A 22,227-nucleotide genomic window follows, 5' to 3' on the forward strand; every position below is an offset into this window, starting at 1 on the left:
ATTCAATTAATTAGTTAAAATGGATATTTTCTCATCGTACTGTAAGAAGTGGGGCTCCTTACTGGAGCTGCATCCAATATTTAAACAATGTGGGACACAGCTTTTAATAGTCACACACTGACATTCATATAACCCTGTACGGTAAGAAGCCATGTGAATGCTCGTCGACCATAGCAATATTTACATTCACATTGAGTAGCAATATTTACATTCACAATGATTACGACTCCTTACATTGTTGGAAGACATGCTATGCTTACCGTGGAAATAAAGGCTGTAGAAACCTCACCAATTTGAGCTGCTCTGAGTTTCATACACTTTGAAGGTTTACCTACATCATCAGAGGTCTGAGAGTTCAGATTTTATCTTCATCCTGCACTGCCAGCCGCCAGGTACATTATAAATGATTTTTTTCAAAATAAATTTAAAATCAAAGCATGTAACTTTGAATTGAAATGATGTAATTTTCTTATTACTGTTTATAAAGAATTTTAGTGCATCCGAAAAGGCAAGGAAAATTCGTTTTTTCTTCACGACTAAACTGAACCCTAAAAAAGGAAATTTTATTGAAAAGCGTCTCTATGATATCATGTATGTGTTTTGGAGTATAATTTAACAGTTTTATGGAAGAAAAAAAAAATTCTCAAACAATGGTAACGAAGTGTCACACTCAGATGCTTCTAAACAAACCACTTGTCAGCCTATTTATTGCAAATTTATTTAATCTTTTTGGACAGGCTTCTATTTCTGAAAGCATGGTTGAAGATTTGTTGCTATCTAAAACATATTTTTAGAAATAAATTTGGCACGATTTATATACTTCCACTTCAGATCTGTTGTATGATGAGTTTCACAGGAAGAAAGAAAGATTTAGGCAATGGATATTAAATTTTCACTATTCAGAAACTAGATAGCATATGAGTTTGGAATGCACAAATTTAGAGTTCTCCATGTACAAGAGTGAAAGCATCGACAATCAAAATCTTATAAAAAATATTAAAGATCAGCAATCCGTATCGAAGCAATACTGAAATTAATTCTCAAGAGATTAAAACCGCGTACGTTTCGCAAGGTCTTTCTAACATTAGCAAGGATGAAGCCTCCGCAGTCAAAATCTTCCCCGTTTGACATTTGCTTCGACCACAATAACAGTTATGAACGCTCATATTGATGATTGCCTTGCCCAAGCATCTCAGGCAGAGAAGAGACATGGTAGAATGCAAAATCACAAGTCAAGGAAACAGAAGAAGCGGTCAGTTTGGGGGACTTTTTAAGAAAAAAAAACCGATGAGACAGGGAAAGAGCATGAGTTCAATAATTGTTTGTTTTTGTTTTTTCAACTTTTATTTATTTATTTATAGGTGAATCTAACTTTTTAGTTACTAATTTTAAAGATTCTGAAAAAATAATTAAAATTTTTACATATATTTTTACATTTTAGCATTTTTATTCTATAATTGATTTATTTGTGCACAATTAGTAAAACATTTGTGTACAACCATTGAATCATTTGTGTTTAAGTATTGGTAATTTTAGTAGGTATTTTGAAATGTAAACAATAAAAAAAGTTAAGTTAGATATGAAAATCTGATATATTGTTTAAAATTTAGGTCATTTGTGTATAAATATTGACAATTTTAGATACACAATTATTAAAACATTTGGAAGTGGTTATATGAGGAAATGTTAAAAAGTGGTCATTTAAAAGTGTTGTCTCATACATAAACACCTTTGCGCCAATAGTAGATAACTCAAAATATACAGCAGTGTCAATGGGCCCTTGGTGAATGGCTTCAAATGAGCCCACCAGAGATCAAAGTCTTGCTGAATGCAAGCCTAGGACATCATAAAGGATGAAGTTGGGATCGTGCTCACCATATTGACTGGTGCCCCGTATCAGTGGCAAAAAATACTTTAAGACCTTCACTGGACCTCCATCAAATTAAAAAAATAAAAAAAAATAGTAATAATGGAGAAATGCCCCAATAATATTTTTTTTTTGGATTCGTTTACAATCTAGTAACAGGAGGAGTTGGGTTAGGTTAGTAACAGGAGTTGGGTTGACCGTCCCTATTGGACCACAACCAAAACAGTCTCATGCAAAACAGACAAAGGCCTTGTGGCAGGATGCACGGATCCAAGTTAATAATCCACCGAATGTCCTCACGGGGGAAACGCAAGCGGAGGAAGAGATCAGAAAGAGAACAAACATTCAATCCTGCAAAGAACTGGAGGACACCGGGGAACCCTAAACAACCCCCCATATAGAGAAGCGATGAATGAAAGGGCCAAAGGAAGAAATTTTTATGAATTGAATCGCAGTTCCTTTTCGTGCATACCGTCGTTTGTCACGAAGGCAAATAGAGTACCATACCAGTTAAAGTTTCAGTTAAAATCATACCAGATCCTGGCATTCATAATAGCACTTGGCAATTTGGGTGGAAGCAGAAGGTAGACAAAGCAAATCATGGACTGCAGATCAGAAATTATATGCACCATTACAATGACAAAAAGCAAGGAGACTACAGGCTTGAGAGGATCCAGAAACGGGAGAATGGCCCTCATCAGAGGGAAACTCAAGATAATTCGACCTTAATCCATAGTAAAGCCTTAGTGATCCAATAAAAAATCCCGGAGCCGACATGGGCACATCTCAGCAGCTGTGCTTTCTTTGCGAAATGGTGCTAACAGAGTTGCCCACGCGACATAATTACGGAATATTGAATCGATGCCTATAAGGGTCGGGTACCTATTACTGATTGTATTGATAAGTTTCTCAAACGAGAAATACTTTTTCGGGAAACCATTTTTCTTGGAAGGGTTTAGTTTTATTAGCTTTAGGAACCAAATTTCGATCCCTCTAAGCATGCGATTAAGAAAATGCCCACATGGAACAAGTGAAAGACTTGTCCTATTGGGGTATGGATGCCCTAGATAAAATAGGGTAGGCGTTAGGAACATTCATAGGGATCGAGGAGAACAACAACTATTTTTTTATTTTTTTATTTTTTTGGGTAGAATGGAGTCGAAGCAAAAATCTATGTATTATTAGATTTGAAAAAAAAAACCTTAGATGATTTGGAAATAATTGGTTTCTAAAGGCACATTTTGATTGCAACCCCTTGAGAGGTTGTTGCATTTTAGGGAAAAGCTATCTCCTTAATTGCTCTAAACAAGGAACTAACATTCTAGACAACTTCAAATCTTTGAAATAATTTCAAAACCTTCATTTAGATGGGAACAACCAAAGAGGGAATGACATGTTAGTGAAGTCTAGAGGCAAAGCGCCAATGTTGAATCCGGATCAAAGCGCTTTCTCCAAAAAACAAAAACTAACCCTTCAAGAGAAATTTTAGGATGCGAAGCTCAAAATCTTAATGAGGGCACAACCCTTGCTGGAATGGCACCTTACTCACAATCTGGATATTGAACTTGATGGAAAAGGAGAATGAGAGTTGAAACTTAAGAAACTCTTGGAGGAAACTTTAGTTTTACAAAGAGACACAAATCTGCAATTGAAAGAAATTGCTCATATAGGCTACTTCTTAGGAGAAAACATCCTACAAAAGATGGACAAGGATGGTTCAGGAGGGGTAGCAACGAGAGACACCAATAATTTGGGGTATGAAGGAGTAGTGACCGTAGGTGAAAATTTACAAAACCGCCAAGGAAACCAAACAATTGTAGTTCTAGAGCCTAAGGAAGATGACAACTTGGAGCTTCAAGACAAAGAATTCTTAGAATTTGAAATGGTTTGTGAATTCCTTGGCATCTCTAATGATTAGGCAAGACCCTTGGAGTTAGAAGAGATCCCGATATGGAGATGGCTAGCAAAAAATATGCCCTTCTCAAAGAATTATTAAAGGAGGGAGAAATTAGTGATCTAGAGTGAGACGTGTTACTAGCAGAGGACAACCAACACAATTGTGGCATCGAAAATAGCCCAAGCAAGAGAAATTGGGGATTTCCCAAATCCTTTTAACAAAATCAAAACTAGATTGTGGAAATAATTCAAGAAAGAAAGTTGCTAGGAAATCATTCCAGGAACTTAGGAGCAAAAATGGAGAGGCAAAGGATCAACTTAAAATCATCATGATACTTGGGGCAGGGAAGGGAAATCCCCTTCCCTAAGGACCACATGATTATCTTTCATGGAATGTCAGGGGTTTAAATGCCCTTAACAAAAGATGCTTGGTCAAACAAAGAATGCATTTGTCCAAGTTAGATATAATTCTACAATAGGAAACCAAACAATCTTTAGTAGAAGATGAAAGTTTTGCTAAGAACTTCAAAGTTTAGAAAGTGTAGGTTGTGCAGTTAGAAGGTGTCTCGGGTGGACTTGTAGTCCTATGGAATTATTCAGTAATATGTTTTGAAAGGTTGGGCTTTGATAGCCATTGGATTGGAGGAAAAATCCAAAGTTTGGCTTCCAACATACAATTCATTTGATCAACATTTACAAACCTATTTCATGCCCCCAAAAATGTGAGTTGTCGGTTGAGTTGTACATATTTTTGAAATCCCTCCTTGACACATACAACATAATTGAGGGTGAATTCAATGCCATTCTATGTGGGAATGATAAGTTAGGGGGGCATCAATAGGCCAAACCAATCCTAGAGTGACTTTAGTGATTAAGTAGCAAGTAATAACCTTAGAACTTAGGAGTGACTCGTACACTTGGAACAATAGAAGATTGGATTTGAGTAATATTGTATAGAAATTAGATAAATTCTTCTTTAGGGTCCATATGTCCACATTGCCCTTTATCATGGAGGCTTCCATACTACCATGTTCTAGCTTTTATCACTATCTTATAAATCTATTGATGGTAGGAGATGAAAAATCAGACATATCACCTTTTAAATTTGAAAACATGTGGATGATGGATTACAATTTCTTGAAGCTCATCAAGCCTTGACCTGAGGAGAAGAATAGTTTGTCTAGTACAAATTGTCTTGTTTTGTCTCCAAACTAAAACATGTTAAGCAAAGACACATTCAAAGGAACAACGATCATTTCAAAGATATTTTTGTCACTAAAAGAAGTCTCGAGGAAGAGCTGAACAAAATCAATGAGGAGGTCATTATGAATGGGATGGACCAAAACAACTTTTTAAAAGAAAAAGAGCTTGTGAGGAAGTATGAAAAGATTCTTGAGAGAAGAGACATTTTGGAAGCATACCAAGAGAAACTTGGATATAAGATGGAGACGAAAACACCAAATACTTTCAAAATGTGACCAAGAAAAGTAGAGATTTAAACATAATGTCAAGATTGAGAAGTCTAGATGGCTCTTATGTTAGGGATCCCAAGGAGGTAGCGGGGAAAACAATGGACTTCTTCAATGAGCTTCTGAACAATTGATAGGGCTCCAACCACATAGCCTAGATCACCCTCCTTGACAACATCCCTAAGCTTGTCACTGAGAACCAAAACAAACACCTAAAATAAAAATTCACAGCACATGAGGTGGAAGCAGCTCTAAAGCAACTACATCCAGACAAAACTCCTAGATTAGGTGACTTTTTGGCTTGTTTTTTCCAAAAGTGTTGGAACATTTTGGGGTTGGAACTAACAGAGGCATTGGAAGCTACAAGGAACTTAGGCAAATTACTAAGAGAAATCAACAACACCTTTTTAGTACTCTTCCCTAAGAAAGAATGGCTACAACACTAGAGGACTTCAGACCTATCTCCCTCCGCGACACTATATACAAGATAATGGCAGTGGTTATAGTTAATAGGCCAAAAACCCTTCTCCCCAACATCATTTCAGAGGAATAGATGGGGTTTGTCCTAAAAAGATCTATTTTGGATGGGGTCATCATAGCTCAAGAAGCAATTTGTTCTCTCCAATTTTCTCAAACTCTTGGGATGCTTATCAAGTTGGACATGAAAAAGCATACGATAAGGTGGATTGGGGGTTCTTATGTAAGGTTTTTAAGTTTCTTATGACCTCATTTTTGCTAGATTTTTTTATAACGGTATGTTAATATGATAGCGTGCATGGTACGGTATAAATGTTTCCCAATACAAATAATAATTTTTCGCCTCAACGTTTTAAATAGCAAATAAAATATAATAATATAATTATTATTTAAAAATATATATAAAAAATATTTAGTCAATGATAATTATCTTTACTTTAAATATACGATTTTGTTATTAATTGTTATAATTGTTATAACTGATAAAATATTAAATTATTTTAAAGTAATAATGTTTGAGTTGCTATAGCATGTTACTATTCTCTATCATTACAAATCTTCAATTTAATCTTTTTTTTTTTTTTTTTCACAAAACACTCACTCCTATAGAATACTTTCTTTTAGTAATCACATAACAAATATTTTCCACTATTTTATGTAATTACTAACTATCTCTAAATATAAAATATTGTTAGACTCGTCTCCTAAATTTGGGGCATCTCCTAAATCTAGGGGATTGGTTTGATTGTGCCACCTAAAGCACAAGAGTTAGTTTGCATCAAATAACGTGTATGAGCTTGTCATAAAAATTTCTACCTCTAAAAGCACTTTCTCTCCCTAGCTCACAATCTAGAAGTAGCCTCCATCTTTGATTTATTCCCCTTCCTTGTATGTCTTTAATAACACCCTTCTCTTCCTTGACATGAGACTACCATTGCCTCCATCACCTTCCGTTTATTCATGGCTTCATAAATGGGCGAACATGGTCATTGCGACCATTAAGCACTTTAAATCCAATATCCTTGCATGTCAACGAGTGTTTAAAACTCACTCCAAATATCCTCCAAATCCGTCATGTCCCCCATCTCCTCTCTATCTAGTGCCCATCTTGCTAAATAGTCGGCTAATGGGTGCCCTTCATGATAGATGTGAGATATCTAAAATGTTCACATTCATCTAATAATTGGCAAATAACTCATAAAAATTTGTTAAGTTTCCTATTTGGTGTTCGTATGCTTCAAATGACATTAATCATGACCTAGAATGGAGGAGAGGGTTGATTTTCATGGTTCTTATTATTGTACTAGAATTTTATTTCTTCAAATCCCTCTTCCTCATTTGTCTTCTAAATATTTTAATTCCAATCCACATTTATCTACATTTTTTATTTTTAAATGTTTAAGCGCCAAGTCATAGAGATGTTGTTTCTCTACGCATCCACCAACCATGTCATTCTTATACAACATTCAGATCATTTATAAGTCTAGGCTTCTACTAATCTAGAATGCATGACACATACAATAGAGATACAAGTTGGAGAAGATTAGAGTCCAAGAGACAATTATTGTATGCATTTCAAATATGTTTAGACTTATCTAAATAGTATGGTATCTTGTCTGTTTTTCTTTAAGTTTATTTTCCATTTTGTAGCTCAATTGTTACCTAAATTGTATTCTACATGGATATACTTTTGGTATTTTTTACTATATTTTGTCATTTTTAATGCCTTCTACATTTTATTGCCTTTGAGGAAGCAAGAAAGTGTTGACTATTTCCCTTTGTGCTCTGCCTCTTTCTTAGAAATAATTTTAAAATATTAAATTATTTGTTGAAGTTATATTTATACACTTGTTGTAATTGTATTTGCATTATATTTTTTATCCTAAAATGTAAGCTTGTTTAATTGACTTTACGTTTTACTCTTTACATTGATTGTATTTATTTTTCTTAAATTCTATCTTGATGTTTTCCTCCTATAAAAACAAAGAGCTAAGGTACCTTATTTGTGTCTTATTTATATTGTTTAGTTTATGATTTTCTTTTAGATATTGTTATACCTCAATAGAGATTGCCATCTCATCAATCTCCTATCAAAAAGATGCATCGTAACAAGGAAAATTGATACAAGCAAATTAATTGTAATAAATACAAAAAATAGTTTAAATTTTACTCATTTGGATACCTTTTAAATATATAATTCTTTATATTCACAATTAAGGTCCCCTTTTTTTTGTCGCTCTCCCGCTCTGCTAGTTAAAATTTCAAACCTCCCCTGTTCATGGTGGTGTCTGCTGGTGGGGATCTCCCCCCACCACCCACAAACCCCATTTTGGACCCTGTGATACTAACATTATCTGTCACATCCTCTCCTGGTCCCATGTTGATTCCTCCCTCTGATTCGATGGTGCCTCAGATTGACTGTTCTTCTTCGGAGAGCTCTCTGGCCACACCTGTGGTATCTGATTCTGATCCTATTTCTGACATGTCGATTGTTCTACCCACGGAGTCTCCAGCTGTTAACGTGAATCTCAAAGGTTGGAAAAATGTGCTGGTCGAAAATACTGAGACTGTGGACCCTAACTTCGTTCCTATCTACTCACAAACTCAGAAGGGAACGTCTTTTGAGCTTCCTGACGTTGTTTTGGATCGTATTTTACTGAACATGGCCAATACTCTGGTGGGGAAGTTCTTCTCCCTGCGCCCCACGGTGGAGATGGTCAAAAAATGGGTCAAGGACAAATGGAATCTGAAAGGAAGTGTTTTTGTTAGTGCCATGTTTGGCACCCTCTTCCTCTTCAAATTCACTGCTGAGGAGGGTGTCGCCCTTGTCCTCTCTGGATGCTGGTCCAATGGTCGAAATAACCTCTCTCTCTGTCATTGGAAGATTGGCTTTGACCTTGTGGCTGACTGGCAGAAAAGTGCTTCGGTATGGGTTCAGCTCCCGGGGCTTCCCCTTGAATACTGAGATGAATCCATCTTCAAATGGATTGGGAACTCCTTTGCTCATTTTGTAGGTGTTGATAATATCACCAGATCCAAATCATGTATGGTCTATGCTTGCTTTTGTGTTCAAGCTACCATGAACATGAATCTTCCCAACTTCATAACCCTCAAATCCAGGCTTGGTAGCTGGACTCAAGTCCCGGTTTATGAAAATGCTACCCTCTTCTGCCAAAAATGCCACAAATCTGGGCATGTTATCTCCCAATGCAAGGCTCTACCCCCCATCCCTCGAGCTTAAGGGCTCGACCCAAGTGGAAGATTTAGTGCCAAATGCTCCTATTTTTCATCAGGACCTGGCTGTGGGACCTGTTGTCACTCCTACTACTAGCTCAGACCTGCCTCCCTTAGCAGTCGAGGACCTGGTTATGGAAGAATACCCCTTTGCAGAGAGTATTATCAACCTTCTCAAATCTCTTGCAAAATTTGTGGAGGAACCCGCTAATTCGGCTCAGAAGGAACAATGCATCTCCTCGACAGTCAACTTGGTTTCACCAGTTGATCAACTGGAAGATGGTGAGATTGTGAGGGACCCATCTCCTGCCTCGGAGACAACTTGCTCCTCGTTGGTGTATCCCACCCTGAACCAAGGTTTACTCTCACCTAGTGCCCCTGGTGTGTCATCTAGTGGTTGCATGACTCCTGTTGATGAGGGTTGGATTACTCAAAGACGCAAGACCAAGAATGCAAACCTTGATGTGGGGACAGATCTCAAAGTGGGCTGACCATCGCAGAGACTATCAAGACAAAAAGAAGCAACAAGGGATATTGCCAATGGCAGGCAACAGACCTTGGAGATGTCCATAAGAGGCAAGAAATGAAGGTCCTCTTTTGGAACATGAGGGGCCTTAACAACCCCCAAAAGCAATATTCTCTTAAAAAATGTATTTTTGAAAATAAAATTATGGTCCTTCTCCAAGAAGTTAAGATGTTTATGTCCTCCTTTTCCCTTGTTGCTAGGAAATTTTTTCTTGGTGCAAAGTTTGTTATTAGTAATTCTACTGGAGCCTCTCGTGGTTTGGTCACCATGTGGGACTCCTCCCATTTTTCTGGCCATCTTCTCTCCTCCTTGGCCAACCTCTTGGTCTCTAAACTCTCTTCCCCGATGGACTCCTGCATTCTTGTTAATGTTTATGCCCCTAATGTCAGATTTGGTAGATTAAAGCTCTGGAATGACATATATGCTCTAACGCATAATCATGCCAATGCCCACTGGTTGATTGCGGGTGATTTCAACTCTCCTTTGATCCCCTTTGAGAAGTTGGGAAGCCTTCCAGAGTACTCTGACAGCATGACTGATCTTGTCGGTCATTCATTGGTAGGAATGGGTTAATGGATGTGGAATTATCGGGGCAAAAATTCACTTGGTCCAATCTTAGGAAGGGAAAGGATCTTATTTAGGTCAAAATCGATAAATTTCCGATCTGGGGCAACTTGGGAATTGGTCCTGCCTTGAAGCTCACTACCCTCCCCAGAAAGGTCTCCGACCACAACCCCCTGCTCCTTTGGAAAACTACAAATGTTGCAAGGAAGAATTATCCTTTTCGATATGAAATTATGTGGAACTCTCATCCAGAGTTCAAGGATTGCATTAAAAGATGGTGGAGCACCAACATACCTGGTACTCCTATGTTCAGGATTATCCAGAAGCTCGACTTGGTCAAAAGAAACGTCTGGGGCTGGAACAAATACACCTTCAGGGATATCTTCAAGCAAAAAAAGGAGCAAAACAGTAAACTAACTGTTATCCAAGAGCGTATTGATCAAGGTGACTCCCTTGAAGCCACCCATATGGAGGAGGCCGCCCTCCGTAAAAAATGGAAGGAAAATTCCCACAAAGAGGAACTCTATTGGAAACAAAAATCTAGGGTTCAATGGCTCAAAGAGGGTGATAAAAATACTACTTTCTTCCATAGATCTGCTTCTGTCCAGAGGTGTAGAAACCACATTTCTTCCCTCATGGACAACAAAAATCAGGTGGTCAACGATGTTGATAGTTTGAGCAGACTGACTACAAACTATTTTGCCACTTTATTTAGGGACAAGGATGACCGGGGGGCCCCTACCGGGGAGGACCTTCTTAACTGCCTCCCACCACCCCTCTCGGAGGAAGATAACAACCTTATTTTGGCCCCTGTTTCTAAGGAGGAAGTCAAGTCTGTTGTTTTTGCTATGGGCCCCTTCAAAGCCCCAGGTCTTGATGGTTTCCCCCCGACTTTTTTTCAAGATTTATGGGATGTGGTGGGCCCTAATGTTGTTTTGGCTACTAGAGATTTTTTTAGATTGGGAAGGCTCCTTAACAAACTCAATCACACATTTATTGCTCTTGTCCCTAAAACTCAGGAGGCATCTACTCTCAAGGACTTCCGCCCTATCAGCCTGTGCAACACTATTTATAAAACCTTCAACAAAATTCTTGTTAATAGGCTCAAACCTTTCTTGGATCCTTTGATTAGATCCTCCCAGAAGGGTTTTGTTCCTAGTAGATAGATTGTTGATGCGGTCATCTCTACTCATGAGATTATCCACTCCATGGATAAGTGTCATCAGTCGAGGATGGCTCTCAAGCTTGACATCTCTAAGGCTTATGAGAGGGTCAACTGGAACTTGCTTTTCAAAGTCCTCAAAGCTTTGGGGTTTGGAGACAAACTCATCAAACTTATTGGGTAATGCATATCTACTGTCACCTATGTTGTGCTGCTAAATGGGAGCCCCCTGGATAAGTTCAGGGCCTCCAGAGGGTTGTGGCAAGGGGATCCTCTTTCCCCTTACCTCTTCATCATCCTTGTTGAAGTGTTGGCTTCTAACTTGGACTCTTTGGTTCGTAGGGGCACTCTTCTGGGCATCAAACGTGCCTCTACAATGCCCCCCAATGTTCTACAACAGTTCATTGTTGATACTATCCTTTTCAGTATCTCCTCTATCTGGGAAGCTAAGGCTTGGAAGTCCTTTCTCAATGCCTATGCTCTGGCATCTGGCCAATACATTAACTATGAAAAGAGCAACATTTACTTCTTTCACACTATTACCCAACTCCAAGATAAAGTTTGCAGAATCCTTGTTTGTCAAAGGGCCTCCCTCCCTGACACCTACCTTGGCCTCCCCTTGATTGTTAAAGATGTCTCTAATTCCTTCTGGATCTCTATCCTTGAAAGAATGCAGAAAAAGATGGCTGGTTGGAAAGGTAGATTCCTGAGTAGTGCTAGGAAATTGCAACTGCTTTCCTCCTCCCTCCAGGGGATCCCTGTGTACTTTCTCTCCCTATTCAAGATATCTGCGATAATGGCTGCTAAGCTGAAAAACATTTAAATGAATTTCCTTTGGACGGGAATGGAAGAAAAGAAGAGGCTCACCTTGGTTGGCTGGGATAAAGTTTGTCTTCCCAAGGCCATGGGCGACTTGGGAACCCATAAGATCTCTAGGTTCAATAAGGCCCTTATGACTAAAATTGCCTGGAAGCTTCTGAATAAGGATACATATTGGAGTAGGATAATCATGGCTAAGTAGCTGGGTAATGCAGACTTTTCCTTTGTCCTAAAAGAGGAGGGCCTTCCCAGGGGTTCCAAAATTTGAAATAACATCTTGAGCTGCAGGGACCCTTTATCTCTTAGTTTGAGGTGGCGTATTGGAAATGGCAGGAACATTCTTCCCAGCTGGTTAGGAGAGATTCCCCTTGCTTCTTCCCCCTCCTTGAGACAACTTCAGGATGTCACCAAAAGCGTCTTTGGTGAAAGGGTTACTGATTACTTCAGCAATTACACTCGGAGGGCCTTAGAGGACTGCTGCATTGACCATCCCTTCCCCGTGTTTGCTGCTAGAGAGCTCCAAAAGCTTTTGGCCGGTATTATCCTCCCCTTGTTTCCTAGGGAGGACAAACTTATTTGGAAATGGTACCCCTCTAGAGAATTCTTGGTTAGAACTGCCTACACCAACTTACTTAGGGAACCTGTTTACTCCTCTTTCTGGAAAGAGGTTTGGAATCCCCAACTCCTCCCCAGGGTTAATTTCTTCTGGTGGACTTCTCTCCTCAACAAAATCTTGACTCAAGACAACCTGGTCAAGCGGGGATTCCATTTCCCTAATAGATGCATCCTTTGCAAAAATAATGAAGAAAGCCCTACCCATCTCTTCCTCCACTGTGCCTTCACTCAGGAGCTATGGGGGATGGTCTACAGTAAACTTAATATTTGCTAGGTAATGAATGATAACTTGTTAAATCTGTCTCAGGAGTTTCAGGGCCCCTCTTCCAACCCCCTTATCCAACAACTGTGGGAGCATACCCCCCCCCCCCCCCCCCAACATGAGCTGGTGTATCTGGAAGGAACAAAATGACAGGATATTCAGAGACAAAGAGGCCTATGTGGAAACTGTGTTTGCTTTATTCCTTAATCCGATTCTTTAGAATATTCCTATTTCTAAAACCCGGATAGCGTCCAAGCCCCCCTCTACCCAGGACTGGAAAATTGCTAGAAACTGGAAACTTCCCCCCTCATTCTCTCTTGTTGACTTCGCTAAGAGACTTCTAAGACAAAGCACAGTTTGGTTTCCCCCGACTACAAATTTTAAACTCAATTTTGATGGGGCTACCAGGGGGGCCTAGCTGTTGGTGGAGTGGTGATCAGATCCCATCTGGGAGCCCTTGTTGCTGCTTATGAGGGTAACCTGAACGAGCATTCCTCTAATCAGGCTGAAGTGATGGCCTTAGCCTAGGGAATCCACGTGGCCCTCTCCATGAGAATCAATATTATGGACATTGAGGGGGACTTCATGCTTATCATTGATGTTGTCAAAGGGCAGAATAAGCTTAATTGGACAATTGAAGGAACCATCACGAACACCTTGAGGCTCATCTTCGGGCTTGACTCGTTAAGAGTTATGCATATCTACAGGGAAGACACCGTGTGGTGGACGCTATGGTAGCCATTGGCCTAAACCTCTCAAGGCTGAGATGTTGGAGGAGTCACAACTCTCTCCCAGACCATGTTAATTTCCTCCTCCAGGAAGAGAAATCCAGATTCTTCACTAATGATTGAGCAGCTGCCAAATACTCCTCTTACCCTCCTCTCTTCGCTTGGGTTAGCTTGGAGGTGGTGGTTTCATAATTCAAACAATGAGAATATCCCTCTGATCCCTTCTGATATGGTGGTGACTCATCCGACTAGGCTGGTAATGACGCACGCATTATTGTGCTGGCATTTCACTTGGGCTTGCAGAATCATGATGAGGTATGGTTGGAATGGAAACATGTTGGTTGTTGTCGGTATTTACTGGTTTTTAATGTCTCGGAATAGGAAATCATTTCTAAAAGTGACTTCATTTTTTCCCATGTGCCCAACTTCATTTCTCATTTATTGACGTCGGGCTCGCACACTTCCCATTTTCTCTTCTTGGCTTGCTTCTCGAAGGGTCTCTGCAACTTTCTTTGTTTCATGACTAAAGAAGCTTCATTGGCGGATGATATGGGGGGCAATAGAGTTAGACATGAATCGGATAACCTGGATGATTTTAAAAATGACCCTGTGGTCTGGAACTTCTGTGTTGAAGGTGGGGTTGCCGATTTTCTGGATTGCCTGAAGGGCCATGATGAGCAGCTCTCGGCTGCTTTTGCCTCCTCCTGGTCTGGGAGGTGGGTCTCGATTGGCAACATTGCCTTTGATGTCACTGAGGAGACTATTGCCCAAGCTACGAAGCTGACCCTTGATGACCACCACTGGAAGCATATCAGTCATGTTGCTAATAGTGAAGGGTTGAAATGGTTCTTCCGTAAGCGCGAAGAACCCATCAAGCTACAAGGAGGGTTTGCTCGGGAGGAGCTCAAGCACCCATGGAACATGATCTGCCTCATGATCATGAAGTACTTCACTCTTGAAGGCAGGTATAAGATTTTTGACTACTACCATTTGCCCCTCCTCAATCACTTCCGTAACAATGACTTGCTTTGTCTGCCATTTTATTTACTGCACTCTATAGAGAGATCTGTTAAAGACACTATGGACCCCAAGCATGGGGATAAGCCTCCCTACCTCCTCCACCAGGGCCTCATTTATAGGTTGTATAAATTCCATGAGGCTCTCTGCACCTCCCAAAATCTTTCACTCTCTCAGCCTCCCATGTCGACTCCCTGACAGCTCGCGGCCCTGTCCATGACTTTCCCTAGATTCTTCCAATATCCCCATGAGGGCTTTGCCACGACCACCATGTCCCTTCCCGCTTATGCCTCAGTTGTTTCCTTATCGGCGGTTTCCCCTAGTTTAACTCTTCTTGCCTCTCCCAGTGCTTCTCGCTCCCTGTCCAAGGGCAAAAGAAAAACCCTCGCTAAGTGCAAACGCATTGTCTTTGATGACAACTCTTCTTATGAGGATGAGGAGAACAACAATCCTTCCCCTGAGTCCAAGGTTAAAAGGAGATCCTCCAGACTTGCGTCCAAAATCCATAGAAAGAAGACCCCGATGATTGAGGATCTGGACTTTGAGGAGGACCCCATTGGAGACAAGAAGGAGGAGGGCCCTAATACCACTATGGGGGCCCCTGATGGGGATGCTATGGATGTGAATGTGACTAGGGACCCCATGGTCTCGACCACTGTTGGTGCCGCTGACATAAATTTCCCTGATATGAAAACCCAGGACCCTATTGATGACAAGGACATGACCCTTATGAACAGGGACACTGAGGGTCTTATGGGCGTGGAAATCCCCGATAGCAAAGCACTGGATTCTGTTAATTTGGTTTCAGATTCTAAAATGACTGAGCAAGCAAGCATCTTATCCCTCTGATGGGTCTGGCTAGTGATAGTGATAACTCTCTTGTTGGTGGCATGCCTAAAGAGACTGGAGCAACTACGAATGACTTGGTTGCTGAGAACCCCCAGGAGGTCCCTACTCTCCAACAAATGGAAAAGCTGAGCATAGATGTGCAGGACATCACACAGAGATTCGAAAACCTCGGCCCTGTGCTTGATCTGCAAACCATCAAGGAGGATGTCAACCAACTCAAGAATAAGATGGAGGCTTCGGAAGCCCAAATGGTGGCCCTTAACAAATTCCATGTGCAATTTTTACATAGTTCCGCGCTCACCCTCTCTCTGCCGAGGGAACGCTCTGCAGACACCGAGGACAAACAGGAGGCTAGGGACCTCTACAAGTTCTTGTCAAACGAATGGAAGAGTGCTATGGATACCTCTGGGGTGCGCAAGGCACCCTTGTAGTCTGTTTTTGTTTTCTATTGTTTGTTTATGATTTCTAAAGACTTGGTTCCTGTTTGCTATTAGTTGTTGTTAAATGTTGTTATAATGGTGTTTCCGCGCTATGTTTTTCATAGTTTTGCTATATAAAGAGTTAGTGCCCTTGTTCTCACTGCTTTATTAATAAAAAATATAGAAAAATCTTTAAAATGTCATTCTTTATAATTGTACAAATATGAATTTTCTAACACCTCCTATTATTTAAATTTTTTATGAATGAATTGTCCTCTAAATTTCTTATATCTCTTGCACTGCCATAGATGCAAAGTGCTAGTAATATATTGGGTAAGAAATGAATACTTTTTTTATAAAAATATGGGCCAATGATGTTAGATTTAAGTAGTCTATTAAAATAGAGAATGTGAAGTATTGTCACAATATTTAATTAAGCACCCCAATAATGCATTGTATTTGATCAAGCAATGAAATAATGCACAAAATAAGAAATCTATACATAATTAGCCAATAGGCTATATATGTTGGGAAAGTCCACCAGAAACACCGTGTCTCATCTTAGTTTCTAGTGGTCACTTTTTTGCTTTGGTAGGTTTTGAACACCACGATTTTAGTGGAGTTGTGGACACCTTCAACACATTTATGAGTGAAAGCATTGTAATATTCATGAATTCTCCAAACTCTTACTGAGACTTTCAGATCTTCGTGTAGGAAATGGTGGAGGTGCATAATTTCATTGACGGGAGTCCTCGTAGGAGATGTTAATTTGTTATCTTTGTCTCAATCATAAAAGAACACATTCATTCATACTTGATGCCTTTGCGGATTTGGTCACCAGTATCGTTAATACAACAAACCAGGTTCAATCTCAAATTCCGTTGTTATAGTGTGCTATTGATCTAGATAGTTTCATAAGCCAATTTATTCTTAATCACAAGAATTGTTTTGTTGGAGCATTCTGCTACTTGAGTGCCTCTGTATATTTTACTATTTTGTTCATTTTCGAAACAAGTTTGTCCCATGCAGACATATCATCGTGCAATTTGTAATATTTTAAAAGACAACCATTTTTAGTTGTGACTTGTGTGCATTTTTCTATTGATCTAACAACAATAGAAGATTTTAGAAATATCATGTGATAGAGCATGGATTTTTTTAGAGTAATGCCATTGTGCATCAATAAAATTTCATAAGATTCATATATTCATTTGTGGGAAATTTCATTGCTCTTACATAGATGCCTACCATATTGTAATTACACAGTTTCTATAATCTTCTACTTAAACCTATAACATGTCGACATCCCCCCCAAAACCCTCTCCTCCGAGACATTAAATTTACTTAGAAAAGCAACATTGAGAATGATTTTAACCTCACTTGGAAAATTCTAGTGCGCTTAGTTGCTCTTGAATAAAATAGTCAATGCCTTAGTGACTTTTGTCCATCAACACAAAGCTTACTAATCTTTGGTTGAGCTCCAAAAGCAACCCCACAACTTGCATTGCAAGTAACCTACATTTGATGGGAAAAGGACATGAACACCCATTTTGCAAAGAAAGAGATGTACACAAAAGGAATAAAACAAGCAAACTATTCTCCATAAGTTGTGCAAGCATTGCCTCCTTGTTTCTTAGTTCTTTCCCACAAGACAAGATTTTGGAGCCATTCCCTCTTTTTGTGTAGCACTTGAAGTTGGAGATACAAAAAGAAGAAAATCTTTGAAGATATTGAAATTTGTGTAAGGGTTTTCTTCCATGTAAACTTTCTACTCAAGCACTATTGCATAGTAAGGAATACTTTTTTTTACACTAAGTTTGATTTCTTATTATATTCACTTCTGGTCCATTTTTATGTCAAGAGAAAAAATGCTCAAAAACTTTATTGCTTGAAATTTTTTTTTTTCGAGTGAAAAGTTGATAGAAATTATGTAATTTTTCTCATTACCACAAATGTGTTGTCCACAGTTTGGAAGCTAGTCCGAATTAGTGGAAAAAAAATTCTAAGTACTACAACGGACCAAAAGAAGTTTTATAAAACAATTCAAAAAGATTGAACTCCGCAAATTCAAAGATGATTTTCTTTTCACCTCACTCTCTTGTGAGGCAAATTTTACATATATAAGAAGGGCAGTTTGTTCTTCTTGGATTTTAAACCAGACATTTGAATCTAGCCCTTTATAACAACTTGTTTTAAAACTATATATTTAAGACATTTAAATGTTATTTCTCAAAATTATAAGATTATATTTATTATATATTAATTTTCAAAAATGATAAATATTTTTTTTGAAATAGAATAAATTATTTATTTTATAATTAATTATATGTTTGTCTTCATTATTATTAGTTTAATAGTCATTTACATATCAAAATGTTAATCTTTAATTAAAAAAGAAAAAAGAAAAAAAAGATCAAACACAAATGAAATTTAAAACATTTTTCCTTTAAATAATTAAAAAAAAGACACGAAAGATATTTAATTATCTCAAGTTAAATGATAATATAATTAACTAGGTTATTATATATTTTTAATTATAAGTTAAGATTTATATTAAATTGTCTCTTTTTTATTATAATTTTAAAATGTGCTCCAATATATATATATATATTAAAAATAAACTATTTTTTTTTTTTTTAAATTTTTTTCATTGATTTAATTATTTATATTATAATAGTTTAATTTAATAAATCTCTTAGTCAATAATTAATTTATTTTATTTTCACTTTTTTTTTTCAAAAGTTATAAATAATATAGATATTAAGAGAAGTTGTATATAATAGAAAAGAAAGTAACATATGATTCTATTGAAACGATTTGCTAAAATACAATATGGGATCATTTTAAATGTAAGATATTCTTAGATTTTTTCATTAAATGTGAAAAGGTCCTTATACAACAACTAGGTTAATTCTCTAGGAATTGGATCTAGAGCTTATCCTTTTTTTCAATGCTTGTTTTTTTCTTCATTTGATAAAACTCCTCCTTATTTAGAGAAACTATAATGGTTGACCCATCTTCTATTTAAGATTTTTTGACACATTGTTTCATAAGAATAGAAGCTGGGTAATTCCCACATGGTACAAATTGCATTGCATTGTCATGTTCTTCTTGAGAATTGAGTCAGGGTCTTAGAATTGAACTTGGCAAGACTTCCATAATGTGAAACCCACTCTACAACTAAACCTTATTGCTCAATTTCATACGAACTGAAAAAATACCTTTGTACTAGGAAAAATATATTGCATTACACAAAATAAAAGAGAACAACAAAAAATAAGGCATATGCTACATTTGACGAAAAATCTTTCCACATATATATGGGAACAATCTCTTCATTTTCACTTTTGTCGAGAGCTACTTGTATTAAATGTAGAACTTAGTGAATTTGAATGCCATCTCTTTTGTCAAATTGTCCTTCTTCCTTACTATCTTCATATCCCATGAGATTGTCCTACCATAAAAAATATTCATATATAAATACACTTGTATTCTATAAAAAAATTATGGAAAACGAAATATATACAACTTCAAAACTAGAAATGTGTATATACAATGCTCCAACTAATATAACTATTACCATAATAAATGTTTACCACTTTCATTTTAAAATTAGTAGCAAACTTAAAGAAAATCCTATAGTTATGGAGTTAAAAAGGCACTAAAATGACTAGATAATTTTTTGTTGATGAATTCTTTTTTCTTCCAAAAGAAAGAATAGCTTCATATATTTGGTTATCTCATAATAGTTTGTAGACTCGCACTTGGTGAGTACTCAACAAGCTTAAAATTTACTCGACAACTTAAAAAGCACTAACAATTAAAATCTCTTAAAAAGACAATTTTTTTTTTTTTTTCTACATTTTTACCCATGTTTTTTTGCTTTTATAAAAACACTAGAGTTAAACTTGTGAAGACTCACCCAACAAAAAAAATAGAGAGCAAAAAAATTAGACAATCCTCAAAGAGTACTTGTAGAGTTTGCAAACTGTGATCACAATGACATGAATTACAAGTTTATTTTTGGTTTAACCATATAAATATATGGCATTAGTAGTACACATATTTGAGAATTGATTCACATTGATATTCATGTTGTTAGAAAGTAATTATTTTTCTAAATAAAAAAAATGTTATTCATTTTTTCTATCTAAAAACTAGTAAATTTAGAGAGAGTTTGCAAAAATAAATAGATATTCACTATTGAAATTATTTTTTTATTTATCTTAATAAAAAATATTTATCATAAACAATATTTTTAAAATTTTTATTTTAATTTATAAATGATAGAATAAAAAGATAACAATAATTATGCACACTAAAAAAAATTAGGTTTGAAATTTATTTTTGTCTTGTAAGTTTAAATTACAAGTTGCATCCTTTCATATCCAATTTTTTAACATTTCAAAACCAACTCAATTGTATTCTAAATAATTACTCCTAAGAAATACTTACAACTTTTAGTTGCACTCTAATATATTACCCATAGCATATCTTGCTATCTTTGTAACCATTGCACTTGTTGGGGTGCAAGTTCTACTTATTAGTTGGGTGAAAATAATAATTTGAAATTTAATATAAGTGTTACAAAAATAGAATTAATTGTAAAATTTTATATTGGATTCGATTTTTATGATTTTTTTCCTTAAGTATATCTTTTTTCTTTTATATTAGTTTACTTTCTTTTATTTTTGCCATTGATTGCTTCTATTTTTCTATTAAAAACATCAGATTTTCACATTTCATAAAATTCATATAAATATATGAATGCTATGTCCAAAATAATAAGTTAAAAATCTATTTCAAAATTTCTTTATTTTAAATAAGTAATTTGATATAATCTATTTTAAGAACTATTTGTAGAGGAAGGGATCATATTAGGGATACATTTTTTGCTAGAGAATAAATTAAAATTTGAAAAAAAAGAGTGTTTACATTTTAGTTTTTTTTAAGTGTATATGAAATGAATAGAAAATTCTTGGAATAATTTAAAAGATTTTGTTGTTAATACTATTTATTTAAATTTTTTAAATTTTTGTGAGGAAAAATTCTTTAATAAAAAAATTATTTAAATTTCTTTAAAAAATTATGAGATTTTAATTTCTTAAATTTTTAAAATTTTAAACTTCTTATTATTATAAAATTTGAGATCTACTACTTCGAAAATTCAAATGAGTTCTCATTAATATGCACTAAAATATTTTAGAAAGTACCTTCCACAAAACTACCAACAAAAGTATAAACTAATAAAAAATATTAAAATATTATTAAAAACAATTCTCTCACTTCAACTTTCTAATATTATATTAAAAATATGAATAATTATATGATAATAATTTAGGAACTACTATCCTCGAGATCATATATATTAATGATATGAAATTTCCACAATCCATATGTATAATCTTAAACTTTCTGGATTAGATTGTGTAGCAATTTTTTTGGCATCAACGTTTCGGATCACACTCTGTGATCCATCATCAGGATTCTAGAGAGCTAAGAACATGAAATGATAAGTTGCAAACCAAACCAAGGTTAAAAATGAGAAGGGAGGCAAGGTAGGAGGCACATAGTTCAAAGTTAGATAAAATAGAGAAAAGATACAATAAAATAAATAAAAGAAGAAAATAAGGAAAATAAAGTTGAATGAAAGAGAGAAAGAGATAAAAGAAAATAAAATCACTTATCCTCACCAAAGACCCTAGAGACATCTTCTTAGACTCTAGAGACTTCTTCCTAGACTCTGGGGTCTATAAGATCGCTTGCTCTTACGACATACCTTATATAGGAGAAACGGGCCGCTCCTTCAAAATCAGAATCAAAGAGCACTGTGTAGACATTAGACATGACCGAGTCTCTAAGTTAGCCCTTGCTGAACACTCATCTTCGACCAAACACCACATCTGCTTGGAAAACATTCAAATCTTTTCCAAAAAAAGAGGACTTTGTCAAGAGAAAGCTCAAGGAAGCCATCGCTATTAGTAACCATCCCACTAACCTCAACCATGATAAAGGTTGGAGTCTCAGTCCCACTTGGCAACATCTTCTTTCCAACCTCAGACATTCTTGCTCTGTAACTGGAGACCCCGCAACCCCCTTCTCTCCCACCCTTTTCCCCCTTTTTTTGGCTTTGCTACCCCCTTCTCTTCCCTCTCCTCTAATCTGCCCCCGTGCCTCTTTGTTCTTTCGGTCTTTTGGCTTTTCTAGCTTCGCCTTTTTTCACTCAATTCGCTCCCCTTCCCCCATTGGACTTTCTTTATCTCCTTGCCCTTTCTTGTGTTCTTTCTCCTTTTCGAGCTTCTTTGTTTTTTATCTTCTAGTCC

General features: G+C 36.8%; 1 protein-coding gene across 1 annotated transcript in view; it reads left to right on the top strand.

Moving 5' to 3' along the window:
• The first annotated feature begins 303 nt into the window (after nt 1-303).
• LOC131072832 (anthranilate synthase alpha subunit 1, chloroplastic) overlaps nt 304-22,227 on the top strand; it is a 211,056-nt gene continuing 189,132 nt past the window's right edge. Inside the window, exon 1 of the mRNA XM_058009114.2 lies at nt 304-392. The gene's annotated coding sequence lies outside the window, so the exon portion shown is untranslated. The remainder of the gene's footprint in view (nt 393-22,227) is intronic.

Source organism: Cryptomeria japonica, chromosome 5 (assembly GCF_030272615.1).
Source record: "Cryptomeria japonica chromosome 5, Sugi_1.0, whole genome shotgun sequence".
Lineage (NCBI taxonomy): Eukaryota > Viridiplantae > Streptophyta > Pinopsida > Cupressales > Cupressaceae > Cryptomeria > Cryptomeria japonica.